The following is a 6,589-nucleotide window of genomic DNA, read 5'->3' on the forward strand; positions in this document are numbered from 1 at the left end:
TTTCTTTTTTATTTTATTTTTAGGGTATAAACCTAATGTTTCTTTTATAGGATTTGCCAACTCACCTGCCTTTTGCAGATTGTGTGTCCCAAAGATTATCGCCGAGTTTGTTAAGAAGGAAACAATGGTTGTTTGTAGAAGGGAGTGCGTGTAGATGCAAAAGCCGACCGCCACCACATCGTGCTCTCTGTTGGCCCGTCCGAAGAGCTACCGTTGTAGTGCTGGACAATCCTATAGTCAGGGCAATAAGCCACCGCGGGAGAATGGGTGGACGATAGCGTGGGTCTATTTCCCGATTTTGTCGTCACATAAGATTTTGTCGAAGAGGTTATGATCAAGTACATTGATTTCTTTTCTACAAAGTCTTCCAGTTTTAGTTTCATCCCTTATATATTACAATCAAATCATATAATTTTCACACCATATTTATTAAAATATCAGTACCATACAAACTAAAAAACACCATATAAGCGGACCAACATGTGGTTGGATGGTTAAAAGAACACTGGCATCCTCAGCCCACCAGGGTTTAAGTTCTGGTGCTCATCTACACTGAATTTATTTCAGGATTTTCGGCGATGCGCGTTCAGTGGAAGGAGACGTTCCCGTCGACTACGAGGTTCCTATGATGACTTTGTAAAATCTCAAGTTGATATGCCGGCTCAGTCTTCTCAGAGATGCTCATAAAGGTAGAGTGTGTATGTACACGTTCACAGGAGTGAGTATATGCACGTACATATGAGCGTTTGCGTCTGTACTTGTTAAAAAAACACACCAAATAAACAGAATGTGCAGAGTTAAAAAAAAACACATATGATGGGCCATGGTTACTTTTCGTACCCATCGGATACATGCCGACGGCCACCAACCGGGATTAAACTGGCGAGATTCAGTGCGTGCGTGCTCCAATCACGTAGCAGCAGCACATGTGGAGCAGCACAATGCCGAGAGATCCAAACAAAATCAGCAACAATAATGCAGCCACGGTAAAGCAGAGGAAGCACAGCCATGGAATGGAGTCGACGGAGCCCGTGAGCTCACTCGTCGCGCGCATGCTGGCTGAGTGGGCTTTCGCTTCCTTCGTTTCACAGCACACCGTACACGTGTGCGGTCCACGGGGTCACATAGTGGCCGACGCTGAGTCGACTGTGGCACGGCCGAGCATATCATCTCTGAACCAAGCTTTCTCCTCGTTTTATACATAAAGCAACAACCGAACAAAGTACTTAGTCAAACGATACAAAGATGATGAGGTAGCTCTCGTACAACTCTGATCCATGATAGCCGGATCACGCAGGCCGCACACTACGCTGCCGAAAGAGAGCACGGGAAGAATTGAGTACAACACCATGTTACGCCCTATAAAACCTAAGCTGCACGACAACGTCTCTAGGAGGGAGAACAATACAAAATGTTGCTACTTGTGATAGTGTTGGGATTGCCCCTAAGAGAAAGATTGATGTACTATAGTAACATATAATACTTTTCTCAGTTAAGAATCAAGGTTTATCTAACCAATAGAAAACGACACGCAAACAATGTCAATAGTACCTGCACACATATAAAGCAAATGCCTGCACCTAACAAATCCCCTTGTTCTTTCCAGTTGCAAGTATCAAATTTGATAGATATAATAAATAAAAATATACTATCATTCTTTTTTGGAATGTTGGAACCTCCAAAGATGCAGTTTTTAGTTTTTAAATATACCCAGAGTGGAATGGCGAACCTTAGAGCATTTCCAACGCGGACCGTCAAAACGGCCACAAACGTCTGGACCGAGGTTTCCGGATGTAGTTTGCCATCCAACACGGATCCCTATTTATTTGCGGACGCATCCTGTGTCCGTTTTCTTGCAAATCAGACACAAACCAGGGGGAGGTATGCAGGCGTTCGGACCAGACAATGGAGGAGGTGTCCGACGACTTCCATGCTGACTTCACCATGGAGTAGGCGCATGCGCACTTCAATGATGTCATGCCGGAGGAGGGGTCGGTGTCGTCGTTCTGGCTGGCGCGGGAAGACCAATGCTAAGACCTCGCCCTCCTTGCGCATCACCGGCTAGCAGAGGGGCAAATCCACGGCGAGTTCACGAGCGAGGCCTTGAAGGACATGGTCATGGAGGACTCAAAGTTCGTCGAGCAACAACGAGCACTGTACGAGGCTGCGTGCAACGCTCACTCCAACATGGTCGTGGCGGAGGCTGACGTAGAGGTGGTGCGGGTGATCGTGGATGGGAACGTGGGCAGCTCTCCGTCGTCCGCGTCGGGCTGCGAAGATCATGAGGCCGGCCCATCCATGTCGACCATGGTCTTCACCTCACTAGTGATGTCCACACGGCAGACTCCGGCAAGGAAGAGTCGGAGATGGGATACAACGTTGGCACATCCTATATCCCATGTCCTACTGTTACCCTCCCAGCGACCTGCAGCTTCACTTCTCGAACCTCGTGAACGTTGAGCTCGTTAGAAATGGGGAAGACAGGAAGTGGAACACGGGCGCCTCCATTGACGGCGAAGATGTAGACTAGGTTTTGCTATATTTAAAAAATGCCATGTTCGTTTCTGTTTAATGAAATATGTCAACAATGTCATGAATTCGGTGTGATTTAAATGAAAATCGCCCGGTTTGCATGAAATTTGTCCGATTTGTTCAAATTCCATTTGAAATGTGTCCGGGCGATTGATGGATAGGGTTGGATGGCTGGCTTCCATATCACTGTCCGCAGATGCATCCGGACATGTCCGCGGACAGAACCTATGTGTCTTTTAATGATAACGTTGGAGATGCACTTACACTATATAAACCAGAAAATGTATACGCCCTTTTCTCAACAACAAAGAAATTGTATACATCCAACAAACCGGGAAGGGGGGCTGTCATGGTAGGCCCTTCAACCACCAATGAGGTAATTAAACGATACATACTACATTTTTTAAAGATGTATAGGCGTGTACAAGCATATATAGGCCCATGATAGCAGCACAAGTATATTTCCACATGCTAATTACATTTTGTTTATAATTATATGACGGTCGGTCGATTTGCTTCTCTACTGGATCGGTAGAGAAGAAGACACTGCATCGGCATGATTGAGCTCGAGACCATGGCTCCATGGAGGATGGCTCCATGAACAACAGAGGTCGGTGGGGAAGGGGGAGGAGCCCATCGATGAAAGCAACAGGGACAGCGGAGAGGCTAAGGTTGGTAGGGAGGAGGAGGAGCCCATGGATGAAAGCAACATCAACAACGGAGATGCTAATTATTCTGTAGCTTGCCACGGAGATGCTTCAGTCATGGCATCAAGTGAGGAAGATTCCTATGAGGCGCTGCTCACCTAAATACGTTTGGCAATTATTTTCTTTTCCAAATGAGTTAAGGTTTTTTTATTGGAACCTGCTTAACCAGCGAACGTTCACTGGGGGATGGAAAATGCGAAGTTTTTTGTGGAAATTTCTTCTGAACATGCATGGTACTTTCTTTAAAAATACATGGCAAATTCTGGCAAAAAAGGATTCACTTCAAAAATTGATGTGTTCGCCTGACGGAATTGACATACTAATGACAACGTAAATTGCTGTAAAAAATGTTGTCGGGAGTATGTCAACATACTCTGAAGGATTGACATACTCCCCCAGTGAACGTTCGATGAATAGCATTACCATTTTATAAGGCACTACAGAAGCTAAACTTAGGACCCCCGCTTAGATGATGCATAATAAGGCACTACAAAAGCTAAACTTAGGACCCCTGCTTCGCTCTCCCAGGAGTGGCTTGGCCAGAGCCCAGATCAGTAGCGGCCTCCTCTCCACACATGCTTCCCTCCCCTTGCCACCACTAGAGGGCACCGCCGGGCAAATTCTGGACGGCGTTGACGCTGGGGGCGCAACGGCGGCTGCTCTTGGCGGTAGAGTGGTGTGAGGTGGCATGCAGTCATGCATGGAGGCACGACAGGGGTGCTTCACAGATGCATGACACAGGCGTGTAGGCGCCCAGTCACCGTGGAACTGGCGCAACGCGGCGAGGGCAAGTCGCAGGTGAGCGACGCGGACGCACAACGGGCTCGGATGTTGTGGATCTGGTGTCGAGCGGTCGTGCAGTGGCATGGGGTGGAGCTGCAGCTTGGGTTGCGCGGCTCGGTGGTCCGGCCCGGCAAGGAAGAGTGCCGCCATGCTGCGGGTAAAACGGATTTGATTTGCATTGGTTGCGGTGGCGTGCATGGGGCGCACCGGCCATTTAGATGTTTGGTTACAACCTGGATCCATGGTGGTTCTTGGCTTTGAGCAGCGCTCCCTTGTCACTCACCGGCATGGTGCTCGACAGGGCACGACGGCTCGCCTTGGTGGATCTGGCGCCTCATGGTGGATTTTGGTAACAGGTGGTCTCCGCGAGGTGTTGTTGTTTGCGGCAGATGTCGGTGCTTCTTCATCGTTTTGCTGTGAGGTGAGATGGTTCGTTCGGTGATCTTTCGTGGCACCAGTCTTGCGTAGTTCTCCTTCGAAATTATGCATCAAAGACGAACCTACACTGTCCTGTCACATTTCGCTCAGTTCTGGCATGGATCTTCATTTTTTGGGCGTGGATCTTCATTTGACTCCACATGATATCTATAGTATGGGTTTGGTCAAGGGATGTCGATGATGCCTTCTAGGGGAGAAGTAATGACGATGACGCCCGTGTGCTGTCTCAGTGAGTCCCTCTTTGGAGAAGTGTGTGTGTTGGGAGGGGGGAGGGTATCCTATGCGTGCCGCTCAGCGGTTTGCGACAATTATTGCCTGACTTTATACTAATTATGTGAGAAATTGTTGTACTTAATTAATAGATGAGTCAAATCTTTTGCCTCTGCTTTGAAATAAAAGTTTTTAGGGACCAAAAAGTAGGTTTTAGGGCACTAGATTTCTTTTGCCATATCAGATGATGTAAAATACGACACCAGGATGATTTCCGTTGTAGCAGATGGTGTAAAATAGGGCACCAACTATGTTTTTATTCTCCACACAATTGCATACATATTGAAATAAAACATGAGATATAGATACAACTTAAACTTTGCAAGATTAGCACACATATGAACATCATATCAAATTTTACTTCAAATCCACATCAAATTCGAATTTGAAGATAGCATAGTGCAACACAAACACATACAAAAGCATAGTTCATACAAACACACCATAGTCATAGAAAAATGCATAGCCAGTCAAATTTCTTTGCCTCCATTGCCATCACTTGTGCTTTCATATCCATGGTTTGTTTCCTGTTCATTCGCAACATTGGCACCCGAGACACTTCCCATGGAACCACCCATGGCACCCATACCTCCTCCCATGCCGCGTCCCATGGCACCCATGACTCTTGCCAACCCATGCCTCCTCCTATGCCACCTCCCATGACACTCATGTATCCTCCCATGCCGCCACCCATGGCACGAATGCCTCCTCCCAAGAATCCTCCCATCATGCCCATCGACTTCATCGCCAACATTGGTCATGACAAAGCTCAACATATGCTTTTTTCTTCTAACTGAGACCACTTGTGTCCATGAACATTAACTTTTGCTATTGTTCCATTACTTGGATTATTTCTTCCATGGTCACCTTCCTCTCCTTCACCGCCACCTTCCCGTCCTTGGCTGCAAGATTCAGCTCCTTCACCGCCAGCTTCCTCTTCTCGGCCTCCGCCAACCTGTCCTGGGCTACAGCCCTCCTATCCTCAGTCGCCGCCTTCCACTGCTTAGCCATTTCTTTTCTTGCATTCGTGATGGCGTCCAATGATTTCTTCATATCGTTGTCTTCATCTTCCGTGCCCTTTTCTTTGGCACCGATTCTTCCACCGGGCCTACTCGTAGGAGCAATGGAGTTGGGAGTGCGGTTTCTATTTTCCTTCCTCACCACTTGATGCATCTTCATCATCAACATCATCTACTGTTACATCTCCAATGGAGCTCTTCAAATTCTTCCTAGGATCTTCATATGTGTGCCACTATTCTTCCACTTCTTCTCATGTTCCAGCTTCATCCAACAATGATGAAAAGTGACTGGTTTGTCTTTCCTTGATGAACCTTTTTCCCTCTTCCCTTCAACAAACCTTGAGCATGGTTCAGCTACATACCAACATTAAGGAAACGAGTTAGCCACCTATACATACAAGTCACGAAGAAAACAAATGATGAATTTGAGAAAACAATCACCATGTCATCCACATTTGTACCACTCGGGTTCATGCACTTAACATGTGTGAAGCACGCCGACCACTTTTGACAATCCGTACATATTGTGGACCATCAATGTCAAAGAGAAACGGTCGATCGATCATAGGTGGCACCCCCATGCCACAAATCACGTCAAAATTGCATTCAACATGTAAATTTTGTGACAAAGATAGAAAAAAAATAAGGAGGGGGGGGATTATATATCTTTGAGACATCTCGTCGAACATGTTGTGCACACTGGTGGTCATGGCGACAGGTGAAAGCGACTCATTCTCCAAGGACAGGGGCATGATGGAAGTAGGAGGGGTGCACCACTTGATCGCATCAGCCGTCACCACAACCTTCGCTTTCTTCGAGCGTGAGGCATCCTACGCGGGA

Source organism: Triticum aestivum, chromosome 7A (genome assembly GCF_018294505.1).
Source record: "Triticum aestivum cultivar Chinese Spring chromosome 7A, IWGSC CS RefSeq v2.1, whole genome shotgun sequence".
NCBI classification, from domain to species: Eukaryota; Viridiplantae; Streptophyta; class Magnoliopsida; order Poales; family Poaceae; genus Triticum; species Triticum aestivum.